This window comes from Motacilla alba, chromosome 12 (genome assembly GCF_015832195.1).
Source record: "Motacilla alba alba isolate MOTALB_02 chromosome 12, Motacilla_alba_V1.0_pri, whole genome shotgun sequence".
NCBI lineage: Eukaryota > Metazoa > Chordata > Aves > Passeriformes > Motacillidae > Motacilla > Motacilla alba.
This window is the reverse complement of record NC_052027.1, coordinates 11,123,995-11,141,349: the sequence shown is the minus strand read 5'-3', so window position 1 is coordinate 11,141,349 and position 17,355 is coordinate 11,123,995. Positions and strand designations below refer to the sequence as shown.

The 17,355-nt window shown below is 41.0% G+C and overlaps 1 protein-coding gene across 7 annotated transcripts in view; it reads left to right on the top strand.

Annotated features, from left to right (window-relative positions):
* Positions 1 to 17,355, top strand: part of CHCHD6 (coiled-coil-helix-coiled-coil-helix domain containing 6) — a 109,899-nt gene that overhangs the window by 5,389 nt on the left and 87,155 nt on the right. The window lies entirely within an intron of this gene.

Sequence of the window (17,355 nt, the reverse complement as noted above, 5' to 3'; positions counted from 1 at the left end):
TTTGTTCTTGCCCAGCAGGCAGATTTACTTTTGGGCACTTCTTGCTGCAGCTTTTGCTATTAGTCAGGCACCTTGGTGTTATGATGACCCGTTGGGTGGCTGTCATAGCAGTGCTGAGAAGAGCAGTGCTGGAGGCAGAAGCGCAGTGAGATGACGCTGAGTAGAGCAAAAGGCTTTTATCAATCACTACAGCACACTGGGATTGTCATTGGGTCTTAATATTCACATGGTGCTATTTTATATTGTTTTGTTTTGCACACTGACATTCCTATGGGGTACTGTCTGTAACCAGTGCGGAGTCCTACTGCAGCTGCCGCCTTTTCCTGACCTGCAGTGGTGTCAGGGTGTGACAGTGGGGTGGGGCCATGCTTGCCACAGTTAGATCAAACTGCTCATTCATTTAGACTGTGCTGTTAAAACTTTATTAAAGAATTACACCAAGAGAATTCTCCTTGCCTGGTGCATACCGAAAGGGTGGTTTAGGGAAAGGACAGACTGGAGTATGGATAGTCTTTATTGTGGTTCTTTCATCCTACTGATCTGTAGCTTAACCAGTGTGTGTGCTTGATTTAAGTGAAGAATCCCATGAGGTTTGGGGTTTTCTTTTCCTCTATGTTGAATGCTAACAACCCTGGTTTACCCAGGGAAAATGTGAAGCATTTAGAAGTTATAGTACAGATACAGAAGTATAGATATCTTTGGGGACCAAATAAATAAAATTTATGTAAGCATGGCAACAGTGGTTCAAGGAAAAGGTCTTTGTAGCTGCAGTCCATCTCTGACAGTGATCCCTGGCAGTTGCTGATGGAGAGCATGAGAGCAGAGCAGGTGTATAACAGTATTTCCCACTATACCTTTGCAAATTCTGGTGTTCTAAGAGGTGGAGGCTTTGAAAGCAAGAAGTTGTATTTTCACTTTGGTGGTTAACAGTCTTTAAGGAAATTCTCTTCTGTGAATTGGTCTGTTTGTGGTTTTGGATCCAACTGAATTTTGTCTCCATGATAAAATGTGTGTATGATTGGATTGGGAGGTGTCTGAGATTGCTCCCCTAGATAGATAGAGCTTTGAACAGCTGCTGTGTGGCAGGACGTTTTCTCTTGGCAGATTGAATCCTGACCGTGGGGTGCTGGATGATTGCTGAGCTTCAGAGCAGTGATGTCTGAGGCAGGTGACTGTTGCTCCTCTGCAAAGGACATCTGGGTCAGCAGGTGCAGTGTTAACACCCTTTTCACTAGAAAGGGAATATTCTCTTTATGAATGCAATTAACTGGCTTCTGTAAGAGCAAGGGGAAGAAGTTGGAGGATTTGTTGTCCAATCTAAAGATGTGACTTTGCTCAAAGTAGAGCCCTGCCCTCCTGCAATGAGCTGGAGTGTAATCCTGAAGAAATGTGGCTAGCAGAGTTGTGTGATATTTGTGAAATGCAAAGAGGACACCTCTAGAAGGAGCTGGGACCTGACTGCTCACATATGAAAGCTATTTTATTATCTGAATTAGCTTTCAATCCTGTAGCATTGCATACCCACATATTATGTACTTGATGCTCTGTAAAAATCTGATTAAGGTCTCCTTGTGATAAATAGTGACCACGGTGTGTCAGCCCAGAATGTGGTGAAAGAATGAGAAACTTTTAAATTTCATTGCTCTTTACCTATCTGTGGATCAGTCATAAATTTAGGATCCTTAGAAAATGGGATGGGATAGTCTAGTCAGTCCTGGCAAAGATGAGGGCAGAGCTATTGTTTGTCAGCTTCTAGATACCTTCATAAAAAGGAACTGCTGTGGCCAGACTTAAATTCCTGGGATCTCTATCAGACTTGCTTTATCTCAGCTACTGTATCCTTTTGGGCATGGTTACCTTGTTATATTGTATTGACTCAATCCTACTCAAGCTGCATCTGTCCTTTGTCTTCTAGTGTTATCCTCCTTTATTACAAATAGGGCTTGAGTGTTTCTTTCTCTTCTGTTTTTCAGCCCCAGCAAATGGGGAGAATACTGGGTATGAGCTGCTTGTTCATGTCTTGTGTCAATCTTCTCTTTCAGGTAGAAGATAGTAGTGGAGCTAAAGGTATCTAGTGGTAATCCAGGTACAGATAGCAATGGAAATTATCTGCTTACATTTATAAGGGAGAAACTTCCAGGGTTGTTTTTGTTGTTGTGACCTATTAGGGAAATGAGATTAAAAATGGGGCAGCTCCCATGAAAGCAATAACAAATGAATAATTTGCTTCTTAAGCAGCACTTAATTTGGTGAGAATTGAAAACCATGCCACATATAATTAGAAAGTTTTATTAATTTTTCTAGTATTTGCATTAAGATCTTGAGCTGCCCTGTGCTCTTAACATATCAATAGTTCAGTGATTAGTAGCTCTCTTTTGTACTGTTGTCTGCAGCAGTGCTGGAACATTCCCCTGTAACCATACCACTTGTATAAATCCAAGTACCATAGCTGTATTTTGAAGTGATTTCATTGTGGTTGTGCTGAATGTTGCATGCCATTTAATCTGTTCTTTATGGCTTTCACTCACTGACTTTTATTATTGGAAATATTGCTATAAGCACTTCAGTGTTATTATATGGTGCACACAAGGAGAGGGTGGACTAGAATTAACCTTTGATATGGAACTTGCTGTCAGCTGCTGGGGCCAGTTACTTGATTGTTTATGAGGCAGAGTGCAGATTAAAACTTATTGTTATTTTATTGTGGTTTGTATATTTTGTTTAGCTGATTTTTTTCTCCTTGAAGTGTACTGGTTTCAAGAGGGATTTAAAGTTAAGTACCTGGGTCCTTTTCTACATTTTTATTGTGACCTTTCTTTTTCTTTTAATGACTTTGAAGGAGGTACTTAGCTTCTAGATACCTTAGGTTTTGAGTAAAACTCCTGACAGCTTTAGTTTAAGAAGCAAAACAGCTCTGTAAGTAATGCTGCAGCATTCACTTTCCTCTTTGAGTGAGTATGGCTTTTTCATTAACCCTGGGGACTGGCTCAAATGGAAGTAGTCTGCTAAGCTGCTGTAGAAGAACTCTCCCCAATTTGTATTAGAGATAAAATGTTTTGTTTGTTTGTGCAGCACTGCAGGATCATGGTGCTGAGTGGACTCTTTGAATAATTTAATGCTGTGGGTACTTACACCACAACAAGGATTATATGTACAGTATTTCAGAGCAAGGCCTAGGGTGTTTAACTAATGCTGGTGCCATGCCTTAAGTCTCATGTGAAATACCCAAGAATTAACACAGCTATCTTTAAATCCTTCTCTATTTCTAGCATGAGGAACTTGCGAAGTTGTCAGTCAAGTTATTTAATTGCTTGACTGTGTTGTGAATAGTCTCACCATTCCCCTGTGCGAGCAATCTTTCCTTTTTCATTCCCAATTAATCAAAATGTCTTTTCTTAACTTCCCACTTCTTTCAGGTTTCTTTTTTTCCCTTCCTTCCTACCAATAAAAGAAACTTTGCAAACAAAGCTGCTCTTTTTCCTCCTTTTTGCTTTTGTCATCTCTGAAGGTTGAGCAGCATGTGCAGCATATGCATCAGGAGCCTCTTGGAGCCAGTGACTGTGTGCCTGATGGTTTTCACTGAAACCTTTAAGACAAATCAATGTGGAATGGGGATGGATAAAAGCAGAAGCTGGGGGGGAGTAAACGTGATTAAGCGAAGACATCTCATTACTACTCTAAAAAGGGAGGATTATAACTTATAAAATAGGAGGATCTCATTTAGAGGCCATGTGCACTTGTGTTATCAGGACAGAGGGAGAGCAAATAGAATAAATGAAATTAATACTTTGAAAAGAAGCATTACCGGGATTTGAGCATTGAACTAATATGATTTGTGCAAAGCCCTGAAGTTCTTATCTCCCCATTAAATACCCCAAGGATAATGGCTTTGTCAGAGTTATTGACCAAAAGTTGTCGTCTTCCTTCTCACTTTGAAAGAACGAGTTCAGAAATGGGGGGATGGCAGGACAGACTTTGCACTGTGACCAGCTGTTTCAGGCAAGACTGACAGGCACTGCCTGCTGTGTGGAAACAGTCTGGGCAGAGAATTCATAACTGCTGGAAAGTTTATCCAGCAGTCCATGATGGATGACTTGCTGCTCCCAGTGTTTCTGATCATGCCTCCTCACTGGCTTGCTGGATGGCAGCCTTTGCTTTCTGGTGGTTCCAGCGCTGGACTGTTGTGACTAGCATGGCTCAAATGGGAATCAAAGGAAATACAAGAATATGGGAATATGGGTTTGTTTCAGGTTGCTCCAGTAGCTGATTATAATTGGTCACAGGCTGTTGAATTCTTTCAGATGATTTCTTGCCCAGATATAATCTCTTTGTTTTTCAGAGCCTCTCATCTCCTCTTCTTGATTCAGGAAAGATGGGATGAAGGAAGAATGCATGATTGGGAATGCTTTGATCAAGCAGTGGGTTTTGATAATGGTGTCACCTTGTGAATGTGGCATTCTGGACTCTTGGGCTTTGCTGTGGCATACTTTGGACACTTCCACCCTTGATTTAGTGTGTATTGGGCTGCTGACATTTTAACTGGTATGTTGTCTTCTCCATTTTAAAGAATGTGGAAGTAAAACTGCTTAAAATTGCTGTAAACAGCATAAACAGCCAGTTCATAGATGGGGACAATGGAAGAGAAATTTGGTGTTAGGGAGTGATCAAATATTTTCTTTTTCACTTTGTAGGGATGGAAGAATGATCCAGTCAGCCCATTTGTGGGAAGTTTCCTTTATATTCCTGGTAATTGATAAAGCTTTAAGTGAATCTTATGGGGTTTTTTTTGCTGTGAATTGCCCACTGTTTTTGATCAGTGTCAGCAGTAGATGCAGCTGAGCTGCTACTGAAGATTGTTTTGGAAACTGTGCTGAAACTGATTTAGTTTGTGAAGGCTTTCATTTACTTTGTGATAAGCTGGGGATCAGCTTCATCCTGGCTGATTAGCCATAGGTAAGCGTTCCTATATTAACTGGGGTTTTGTTGTGTGTAATCTCCTAGCATTGTGACAAGCTGTAGTGACCGGATGAGGCCCAGCAGTAGCATGGGGTTTGTTGGAACTGTGACAGTGTGGAGCCAGCAGTGAAGTGACACTGCTGGTTTCAAGGTCAGGTCTCTATTGTCAAAACTTGTCTTTTTTTTGTCCCTGTTCGTTTGAGTTGTAATAAAAAGGTATTGTCTTTGTGAGCTTTGCAGTATGGTTTGGAAACTGCTCACCTCAGGGACAGTTTATTTGGTCCTGTTGGCTCTACAGCTAAAACACAGCACAGTGAGCTGAACCCTTCCCTTTCTAAAGTTGTAAACCTGTGTGTAGGAAATAGGTTCGTTCTGGGAAGTGACATGGCTATCACATGAGGTTTGGTGTTTCCTGGCTTTTTGTTTTCTGTAAACATTTCTTGATTGTAGTTTTTTATGGGTGAGGCAGAAAACATTGATTGACGTCTCAAAGTATGGAGGCTCATTTTAAATAATAGTGGAAAAACAAGGAAAAAGCCTACTCAGTTTGATTTTCATTGGTGTTGCAGTTGTTAGCATCAGCTATCTATATGCAACACCATTTTTTAGATTATTTTTTATGTTTTCTTTAGAAAATAAATGGTGCAGTTACTTATTAGAATCTTCATTCCTACCTACAATTGTGGGGGGCAGCACCTTCTCGTGAACATGTTTTGCTGTGGTTTGGCTCGTTGCAGAGCATTCACAGGCTGTATGTCAAACACCCAGACCTGCAGAACCAGCTAGGGTCCTAACCAGGTTAGCAAGAGTGGCAGTGTCTTGGGCTGGAAGTTGCAATGCAGTTATTTTTGATTGGTCTCACTAATTGACATCTAATTCTTTCACTAATTCTATAAAGCTGCCTTTTAAATATGTTGATACAAATGGAACGTTGTATTTTTAGGTTTGAAACTTAATGATTTATTACCAAATGTTGCAAACTATTGACAGAGGGATTTAAATAGCTTCAGTGCTTGTGTCTTCTATCACTCTCAATCTTGCTGTGTGAGCCTGAGACACTCTTCCAGACTTTCTCCTGAAGAAAATATATTAGGATGTGGAGACTTTAAAATTAGTGGTCTGTTATTCTATAGTCTCAGGCCAGAACATCCCTCCTTTTCCCTACAGTTGGGCTCCTCTTTGTCTACTACACTCTACCATAAAAGTGTATTTCTTCAGTGAAAGAATTATTTAGTGAAACCATTAAAACATTAAACATTTAAGGAATCCCTATAGAAAATAATATTAAAGTGTTAAATGATGGACTTTGGGAACGTTTGCATTAAATTTAAGCTTGGCATGGTGAGGCTCTATGTACATGTCTTCTACCTCCAGCAAGCTAATAACTTCTGTTCTCTGGAGCATCAGTGAGGTCTAAATTTAACTAAAGCAATTTTGGAGAGCGTGCACTACAATAAAGGCAGAAATTGAAAACACAGCCAATGCAGAAGAGAACCTCCTCTTCTCTTGAGAGAAAGAGAAGGTGTTACCTGGCTAAGGGTAAGATTCTGCCTATGTACTGATTATTTTCCTGCTACTGCTGCTCTGATTTGTCAGACATTTATAGCATTTTTTAATAACTTCCAATTTCTGCAGCTAGTCTTTTATCTCCTGACTGAAGGTTAATTTGTGTTTGGAGAGTTTTTGCGGATTTCAGCAGCTGATGGTCGTTTGAGCTTCTCATTTTTGTAGTCTCTTGAGCTAGGAGACCTTATCACAAGGTTGGCCTTTTTTAAAATCCAACAGCTGCAACAAATTGAAGTTGTCTGGGGTGCTGCCTAGTTCCCCTGTCTTGCATTCAATTTTCCATGCCCATATTTCACACTTTTTTTTTTGTCTACCAAGTTTTTATAACTTTTATAACTCCACAGAAACTTCTTCAAGATTCATTTGTTCTGACTTAGGATTACTGTAGAGCCTAAGAAGGCTTTACTTTAAGAAGTAAAATATAAGATTAGCCTTCATTTTCCCCTATGTATAACTACAAAATATTAAATTCATAAAGGAATAGGAGAATATTACGTTGATATTCTTCTGTGACTGGTCCAGCAAAACTAGTACTGAGTCTTCTTATTCTGCTGTCCGACCACTGTGTAGCAGAGAATTGTGCTCTAATATACAGCTCATTGAGGGGGGCAGAAGCAGCACAAGACAGGCCCAAAGGCCATTCTGTATCTTAACTGTTCTGTGGATCACCACCTCTTCCACGCACTGTGGTGTCCCAGTTGGAATCACTGCGTTCCACCCCTTCATCCACATACAATTTACCTCTCTCAAGCATAGGTAAGTTGCAGATTAAATTAGCAAACTCTTCAGCTAATGGGAAGATTCCTGATGGGCTGGAATGTATCTGTATGATAGCACCTGTCAGTGCACAGCACAACTGGCATGGGTATTCCAGTGGGAATGCACCAGCTGCTTGTGATAACACATGGGCTTCTCAAGCTGCCAGAGCCAGGCCCAACAGAGCAGGTGTGTCCTGGTCCAGATCATGTTTCCTCAAATACACTGTCTTCCACAAGTCCCAGTACAAATGGCTTTGTAGGATGATACTAGTAGATCACATTGAGTCTAAGTGGTATGGTGTGAGTAATCACAAGAAACACTGATGTAACTTTTTATTTCTCACCTTAAAGAACAGTTCAAGTGAGCTGATACAAAGACTAAGTTTCACTGAGGTTTCTTCCAGTTTGTTAATTCCCTCTGCTACAGTTGGACATCCTCAAACCTGCCCCAATTTGCTGATATTTATTTTAATTCTTGCTCGCTTCCTTCTTTCTCTCTCCATCCTTTTACTTTCCCAAAGCTGCAGGATGGTTTGCTCCTGCTGCCTCCCCTCGTTGTTGGTGTTATCAGGCACGTGTGCAGCGGGTGAGATTGCAAACGCCGCTGTTCTCCGGGATCCTGAGCATCAGACAATGTTTTACACGGCGTCCCATTCTCTAGCTGCCTGGTTGGACATGATGTTGGTACCTTATCTTCACGCTGACACACACTGGACATTAATAGAAATACATTGCTGAGGCACATGTGTGGAATTTCAAGCAGCCTTTCTAGCTGTGCTTTAGATAGTCTATTGTGTGCTTAACCTCTTGGAAGGGGTTTTGATGAGAAAAGCGTGATGTTAACTCTTGGGTGGCTGGCTGGACTCTCTGAGTTCCATATTATAGTCAGCATAATATCCTCCTAATTGAACACTGCTTATCTGTTTTGGAGTTTCAGTCAGTTTAAGCTTATCTTTCTATGACTCGTATTCCTCCTTAATAATGCAGATTTTTAGGGAAGAAATAACTGTTTTGCACATGAGGATGAGGTAGGAAATGTGTTGCTGCAGAAGGAACTGAGTTGCCAGCACCTTTTTGTAGCTTTGTCTAAAGTCTGTCCCTTTATTATTTTTGGCTCTCTGATTGCCATACATCAACGAAAAAAAATGACCTGGATGCAGCTGCTTCTATTTGCCAGGAATTCTTTCTGCCTTTGGAGCACATCAGAATTTTTATTGTTTTCTTTGTGCTGTGTCTGTATACTTTCTCTGCTTGTTTGCAATGGCCATCTGCAATTATCTTTATTATTTATGAGTGCTGAGTAAAACATGATGGAAAGTAGCTTCTTAAAAGGGACTGTACTAAGGGAAAGGAAATGAGCTGATGACTTTGATTTTTAGACAATGAAAAAAGAACACCTGCAAGCTTATGAGGAAGGGAAGGAATTAGAGTTAGCTGCATTTCTTTTTCCTGTCTGTGCATTACATAGGGGGTTTAGAGCTTTTTTAGCCTTGAAGACTTTGTGATAATGGGCAAACTTGAAGGATGATACAGTAGGAATCGAGTAAAAATTGATCAAACAGACTGAGCAGGGCTATGTATAATTACTGTCCAAAAAAAAAAAGAGCTTAAAAAAAGTTTAATATTTACTTGAATAGAACATTAGACTGAGGATACATTTGTTAAATAACCAGTGCTCTTCCAATTAGGACTGAGAGCTTGCCATTTACATTCGCTGCATCTTCAGCCTAATGCTTTTGCCGTGGAAAAAGTGGTTCACTGTCTGGTAGATGATTTCAAGCCCTTTTATTCTTTCAAAGATACAGGTTCATGTCTCTTCTTTTCTCTCCATCCGCTGCACAGAATGGATTTGTTCCTTGGCTCATCTTGCTGTAGCTGTAATTGGCACTGTCAAGCTGAGACTCTGGCTGCCCCCCACCCCTGGCTTCCGAACTTCCAATGCACAAAAGGTTCCTTACAAAAGCTGCTCCCTTACCGGCTGAAGACTTGAGTAATCTCTCATTTTTGTATTTTCATATGATATTCTCTCCTAGTTTAACAGCTAAATGTGGAAAAAGGGAGATTGGAAATAAAGATATGTTAAAAAAATGCCAAACCAAAACAACCAAACCCTCAAAAACAACAAACCACACAAAGCAGCACCCTGAAAAAAACCCAAATCAGAAAAATTCCTTCCAAAGCAACAACAATAACAACAATCACTATATCAGCTGAAAATAAGCTTGCATGTTTCTTAAACCCTTTTTCCTAATTTTTCAGCATAAAAGAATTTCGAGTACAAAACTCAAAAGGGCATGAGAGCTTTAAACTGCAAAGCCAGCTACAACTTTAAAGATAATGAACATCAGTCCAGCCTGTAGTTTTCTGTCATTTAAAAAGTTGTCTCCCCAGCTGCTGTGCTGTTTCCTGTTCAAGACTCAGCATTTTGCAGCGTAATTTTTCAAAGCTTTGTGTTACTGAAGGTTATCATAGAGTTCTGTTAAAAAGCTGCTTGCCTGTGATTTCCTGTTAAACGGGGATCTGCAAAAAGAGGTGGTTCCATGGTTAAGTAAGATTTTGATACTGTTCCTTTCCTGGGAACACAAGAGGGATGCATCAACACCCTTTCTTCATCTGGTGGCTGTTGTGAAACAACCTCTCAGGTCACTGCCCTTGTTCCAGATTGTGCTGAATGTCTAAAAGCAACCTTTGAAGCTGTTGGCAACCATTTGCATTTTCTTTTTTTTAGGCTAGTTTAGAAGTAATCCATCAAATTTCATGCATCTGGTGTAAAAATAAGAGTTTTCATTGTAATTAATCTGGGTGGAGTGTCAGTTTGTACCCAGATTAAGTGGGGACCATTACCTGAGCTTATGCTCCAATGTCATCCTGCCCTAGCAGGCTTTTTTTCTGAGCTTAGTAAGGAGTGTGGTAAGGTACCTGCAGGGAGAGAAGCACTAATGGCTTTAGCTGCCATTCTCCTCTGTGTGGATGGGACTAATGTGGTTGATAAATACTTCCCTGCCTCAGGCCTTGCAAGTGCAGGCTGCTCCCTTAGGAAAGAAAGTAGCTCAAGGTGTACCATGGATGTTATCAGGTGTGATTGAACCAGCTAGACAGAAGACATTTTCTCCAGCACAGAGGAATTTTAACCCCACTTAATTTCAGTGTTTTACTGTGAGGGATCTTGGTGAGCAGGTAATGGTAGATGATAGGTTTTTCTGGCCACATGCAAGCTTAGGAAAAACTTTACCTCTTCCCTGTTTAAAAGTTACATCTGCTTTTTATACAAGAAATGTATCTTACTGGGCATTCTAAAACTGTAGCAAAAGTTCCAAAGTTTGCTTCCTTCAAAAGAAGGAAGCAAAGTCCATGTTTATAAGAAGGAGAAACAAACTTTCATGTAATCAGACTTATTTCCTCTAGTTGCTTGTTGCCCAGCAGATGCTGCTGTTGAGCTTGGTTAGGCCCCGCTGTGCAGGTCATCGAGTCATCTGCCTATTCTGAGAGCTATGATGCAGTGATTGGGAGCTCAGTTTCCTCCTTGAAAATTAATGTCATCTACTGTTAAGTCAATACACTGTCCAGAAGCTTAAGGTACATCTTGTGCAGGTGTGCATGTAAATAAATAAATGATATTAGAATGTCTTCTTTGACCCATGCATTATATTTTTCACTTCATTACTGACTCTGAATTCTTATCAAACTTTCTGCTTCCATTACCAAAGCAGTTCTGATAGCTTGGTTTTTATAATTATTTTTGAGGGAGAGGTTTTTTTTTTGTTTTTCAAGTGAGCCTTTAGGATGTGGTGGTGCAAAGGGAGTCTGATAAACAATCCACAAACAGCATATTCTCATCAATAGCCCTTTGAATGTAGGATTTGGGAAAATCTATCACCTGCCTCATGCAGAATCTGGGAGATGAGCTATGTTTCTTATTTGGGGTCAAACCCACTGCTCAGTCCAGCAGCTGCTCTGTGTATTGATCTTGCAACAACAAGCACATCTGTGCTCTGTTTTGTAGTTCTTTGGGGTGTGATCCTTGTTGTGATTCCTTTATTTTGGAACTAAAATGTGTTTAATGTGCACCTCAGTTGCCTGCCAGCGATGATGCCTTCGCTGAGTCCATACAGTTTTCCAGCAGTGTCGAGAGCATTTGGAAAGCAGCAGTGAGTATTTCCTGAAGGTGGCACTGAAGGCACACCCATGAAGTCTCCTGTCCGGGGGTGGAGCAGGAACTGCTGAGCCCTCAAATTGCTTGCATACCAATGAAATGTCTCAAAGTTTTTGCTTATTTGTTTTCCTTCTGACTCTAGGTTCGCCGGGAGTTACCATAATATTTTTCTGGATGAGTTTACACTAAGTTTTTGGAGTTCATTGCTTCCTACAGAAGTTGTAGAATCACAGAATGGTTTGGACTGGAAGGGACCCTAAGGATTATCTAATTCCAACTGTCCTGCCATGGACAGGGATTTCATTCTCTAGATCAGGTTCCTCAGGGCCCCATCCAACCTGGCCTTGAATGTTACCAAGGATGGGGCATCCACAGATGCTCTGGCACAACCTGTTGCAGTGCTTCATCACCCTTTGAGTAATGAATTTCTCCCTAACATCTACTCCAAACCTGCCCTCTTTCAATTTAAAAACGTTGCCCCTTGTCTGTCATCATTTGGAATTGCAAGGCCACTGTGTACTGACATAATTTACAAACTGCTTCTGTCTTTTATTTTCTGACCATGCCTGGGGTTCTCTTTCCTGCTTAATGTACAGATTCAGAACTTGTGACATTGCTGCATGTTCAGGCTGCAGAGGGAAGGACAAGGCTGTTGTGAAGACAGAGCAGGTTTTCACACAAATGGTGTGGTATGTTCTCAGCCACCTCTGATTGCTCTTTGTTCTTCAGCTCTCCAGTTGGTTTCTAGTAGTGTTTCTTGGAGGGGTAGATAACAGCTGTTGAGAGCAAGTTTGGTTTTGGAAGTGGTGGAAGAGAGTGGCAGATGCTGTCCTAATGACATCTCATGTTTGCTATCAAAACAGAGATTGCTGCCTCCATTCCTCAGATCCTCTTTAGGATTCCCTGATTTGACCTCCACCCTGGCCTTCTAATGAGATACTCTCCAAAACCTGCTCTGTAAAAATTTCCGATTACGTCTGTGGCTCTGACTGTCTGCAATTAGACTGTGTAGACTGAGAAGGCCAATAGTGAAGAAAAATGGAATTTCTCTCAGCAGAAGTTTGAAATACATCTGCAGTGCTTTTGTAAAGGTAGTATTTCAGGTCAGTCTTCACTGATATGGTAAGTTTCTGACTGATTTGAGTAATTTGGAACTTAAAAACATAAAGATGATCTAGCTGGCCTTGGCTGAAATGAATTATTGCTTTTAGCACAGAATCTTCTTTTGAGAGAGAAGCTGGTGGTTGACTGGAATTCCTGCAGATTCTTAGGCAGGAGATTTGTATCTTTTCATCTGTTTTCAAGAAGGAGAAACAAGTCATAAAACCCACTTAAAGGTTCAGTTAAGATTTATTCTGCCTGCATAACTGCCTCCCATAATAACTTTAATATGCATCATCCTGAAACTCCTAATTGGCCCTGGTGTTGGCAGGGCTTTCAGACCCAGCAGAATCTCCACTGTTCAGCATCTTTTAGGAAGGAATGTAGCCAGAGAAGCACAAAAGATGAAATGGCTGCCTTATAAATTCTGACTGACCTTGAGAGTCCTTGTTCTAACAAGCAGGAGGATGCTGCTGAAGCCATCTAGATGAGACCAGTGATGGGAGTTGTGTGTAGGTGGGCAGTTGTGTGTAGGTGAGGCAAGAGGAGAGGATGAGGAAAGACCTCATGGGTTTGGTGGGAGGAGGTGGTTTCACTGTGGACCATGTACCTACTTATCCATTTGTTTCTGTTGTTGGTTGAAGTCTTGTTTGTACTGACGCTGATTAATTTTTCTTTTCCTCATGGGTTTTTGTGGGGTTGGGCTGTGGTTTGAATTAACCCATTTTGTCAGAGCTGGTTTATTTTCTTAGGAAATTACCCCAGTCAGTTGTTCCTCTCTGCTTAGTGGCTGCCTGGTCCCTGTGTGGGTGCTCATCAGATAGATCAGAGCCTGACTGACTGAGAAGGTTGAAATTTTCCTTAGCTTCTCCTCTGCTCTGCTTTTACCTGGGTGGAGGTGGAAGCCTGCCAGGCTGTGCTGGGGTTGTGTGGTTTCTGTGAATCATGGAAGACTGTCATTCTTGCTCTCCTGGGCTGTCAGTTGGACACCTTTTGCAGACCCTAAATTCACTTTAAAACAAAGCATTTGGCTTAGTTTATTTAATTCCATTAAGTAATTTCACTGCTAATGCATAATTATCTACAGCAGTGACACTCGTCTATGCTTTAATTATCACAAAGCTGCACAACTCCCCCTCCCCCCTGCCTGGAAGTTGTCACTTGTGCAGGGTGGTTTTGCAGAGATAAGTGTGTAATACATGGCAATGCTTTGGGTCTCACAATACTCAGACAGTTGCTGATTGCTAAATGTAGGCAATAGAAGAGGCAAGGATTTTGGTCTCAGTCTTCTATTAGTGTTTTTTATCTGTGTGGAGTGAGAGACGTTGGGAAGGAAAAAGCTTATCAAAACTTCATAATACTGGCTTGAAGATAAAGATGTGAGCAAGTGCTTATTGGAGACATTAAGTTTACAGGAATTGGGAAAAATTGGAAGTGTAAGTATTTGTTTTTCTTTGAAGATGTGCAAGAAATGAAGCATAAGTGATCCTGGGCAGCGACCCACAAACCCTGTTTGTGTTTAAGGAAGATTATTTGTATTTATCTTTTTTTATTCTCCCCCTCCCTGCTTTGTTACTGACTCTTTTTGGTAAACACCTTCTCAGAGTGCAGATGAGCCCAGTAAAAATTATTGATTCAGCCAGTCATTGTGAGGAAACAGAGATTCAGGGTATTTACTCCTGAACTGGGAGAAGATGCATGCTTGAGTGAAATACCTGCTGCTTCTTAACACCACACACTTGATTTTGTTAAAGGTGAGGACAAGGTCAGCCTGATCTGAGTAGTGGTTATATGGTCAATATGATACTTGTGTCATTGAAAAGTAAAGGTCTGTTTGGGAATAAAGTGATCTATGAAAGATTTCTAAACCCTTGCAAAATGAAGGCAGAAAAAGCCAGAGGGGGCTCATAATTGTACCTCTCTAGTTTCACAAAGCTGAGAGGACTGGGTTGGAGACACCTCATTTAACTTGCAATGATGCGCCGAGGTTTGTGGATGAAGAACACCTGGAGCCTGTGTCAAAGGGAGAGCAAATCTTGAGAGGGACCTGATAGAAATGAGGATGGTATGAGGAAGCATAACCTGTGTATTATCTTATAATAGATGGAAATGAGGCCATTTGTTGGTGTTATCTGCTGGCAGACATGTTCTGCCAACTACCTTTGTTTGGAACCCTGGCCAAGATGTGCAGTGTGTAATTGTGCTCTAGCTTCTATCCTGGCTGAGTTCTTAGGATTGAAATTACATTTTTCACATACAAAAGCACTGAATTTTTTTTCCTTTGTATTGTTACGATGAAGGCAGTTTTTGGTTGCTGACTGTCAGGAATGAGGAAGGGAGGACTACAGAGCTTGTGTTACAACATGCATTCTCAGTCTCTGCTGCACCTGGCTGGCAGCAGTGGCACCTGTTTGAGCAAGATTCCTTTGGCCTACAAGTACGTTATGTATTTTCTTTGGCCCAAGGACATAGTGTTAAGTATGTCACTAGAAGACCTTGCAGCTTGCTAAGCTCTAAATCTTACCATCAATCTCATACTTGTTTTCTGTGGTCCTCACAACTATAGTGGTTTATGTACTTCCCAGATAAGAAGACTGGCATAATATGGTGGTCAGTTTGGCTTTCTTCCTCTCAGGAAGACCTGTACTTCCTAAAGAGGTTATATACTCACCCTACAGTAATTTAGTCTTGGACCTTTCTTTCTGGGAACCTGAACACAATTGACAGTTTCCAAATGTCTCTTCTCTAAATGCTGTTGGTTGAAATACCTTTCATATCAGGCAATGGGTACTCACATAGAATTTAAAGTGACAGAACTGATACCCAGAACAGTTGTTGGGTTTTTGGTTTTGTGTGCAACTTGCCTGAAAGTCTTCCCACAGGAGTGCAGAAGTAAACACTGACTTAGTGGCTTTTCTGACTCGTCCAATAAAATCCACTTGCCAGGTTTGATGTTTCCATCATCTGCCTATGTTATCTGATTCTCTGGAGCTGTGCTCTCACCTTTGTAATTCACTTTCCAGGTAAGACTGGGATTGAGATGTCACTCTTAAAAAAAAAATTAGTTTATGCAAAGATACAGAGGAAAACAGGGAGGAGAACTTCATGATGTAGGTGTTGGAGTTCCATTGCCTCACTCTTGGCTGACATAAGTGAGATGCAATGTGGAAAACTTTCCTTATCCACATGGCAAGGGAGATTGGTTGGTCATTGTAAGGGGACTGCTGCAGAAAAGGGTGAGAGACTTATCCCAATGGGGCAGGCATAGGAGAAAAAATAGTAATAAACCCCATAAGCCAGGGATTGGGGTAAGAGGGAGAAGGGCACTTCCTGGCTTTGTGCACACGTGATGCTTTTGCCTCCTGTGAGTTTGTTGGCAGGTGTGGAGAGAAAAGATCCCAGCCTGGCAAGTCAGCCACCAGTGTGGCTGATGATTAATTGCCCTTTTTAAATTGCAATTATGTCAGTCACAGAACCCGTGAATATTAATTCTGGATTTGCTGCTTGAAAAAGTGAGCGCTGATGAGACGGGTCCATTTTACTGATGTCTCAAAAGAGGGGTAAGTGCTGCAGCCACTAGTTATTACTGAAAAGAAAGGCTGCTGTGACTCTTAGCTTTGCTTTGTGTCTGTCTTGCATCTTCTCCAGTGTTTCTGTTCCCTTCTTCAGAATCCTCTCAGTGCTTACACTGGATTTTCCATGCTGACAGTAGAAGGTGGCAGGCTGACACCCAGAGTGAGTTAATCACTGCAAGCAATATGAGTTACCTGGGCTTGGTGGATGGCTTTCCACCATTCCTGCTGCTTCCTGAATCCCTTAGAGACTTCAGAATGAAATAGGGATTGCTTTTTTGCTGCTCCAGCTCTTTCCCTTCATCTCAAATGAGTGTAACCATTCATTCCATTATACTTGCATCTTTTGAGATAATTTTCTGATTGTGCCCTGTTGGAAGGATATTAACAGGCAAGCATCAGTACACCATGATTGTTTTCCTTTCAGTAATCTGCTTGAATACATGGATGATGAAAATCTTGGTTTCTTCTGTGGTTTGGGTCTCTCTTATCAGTCCTGATCCTGTCTAGTATTTTCTGCATGAATCAGGACAAATTGTTGCATCTTGCTTGTGCTTTAGTTTTCTTGGAATAGTAGTTATCTCAAAAAATCTTGTCATGTGTTGATTTTCACTGAGATCTTTGAAGGTGAATAGTATGGTATGTCTTGAGTAAATAAAAATAAAGCCCCTCAGAACCTCTGGTGTTTTTTTATGCTTTTTGTTTTCTGAAAATTCCATTTAAAGCTCTTCTAAGCTTTCAGTTATTAGTGACTTTAAATACCTAGTTATATCATTGTTTGCTTGTGGGGCTGGTATATGCTGACTTATCAAAATGGCAAACAATTTGTAAGAAACAGAATTAGATGGTGGGAGTTGTACAAGTTATCTCCCCTGTTTGTTTTTCTTTTAGTTTACATTTTGTGTGGTTTGTATAAATTGGTTTTTTCCTGAAAATTTTTCAGAATGGAGGCATTAAAGATCTGAAAGTGTTGGGCGTATGAACGTCAACTAATTACTTTAGTTGGTGACTGTGGTTACTGTCCTGAATTCAAGGCACTATGTGATAACCCCTTGAAATGCAAGGGATGTGGCTTGTAGGCAGCAGGAGGGCTCTTGTAGTTGTGTCAGACTACCGGTGAAAGGCTAGAGGAGAATTAGGTGCAGCAGAGAACAGAAAAAAAGATTTTCAGTTTTTGCTTGGTGTGGTCCTTTCCTGGAAGGCCTCTAGCAGGCAGTTAAGTATGTTTTGGTAAAGACTTTTTACCAGC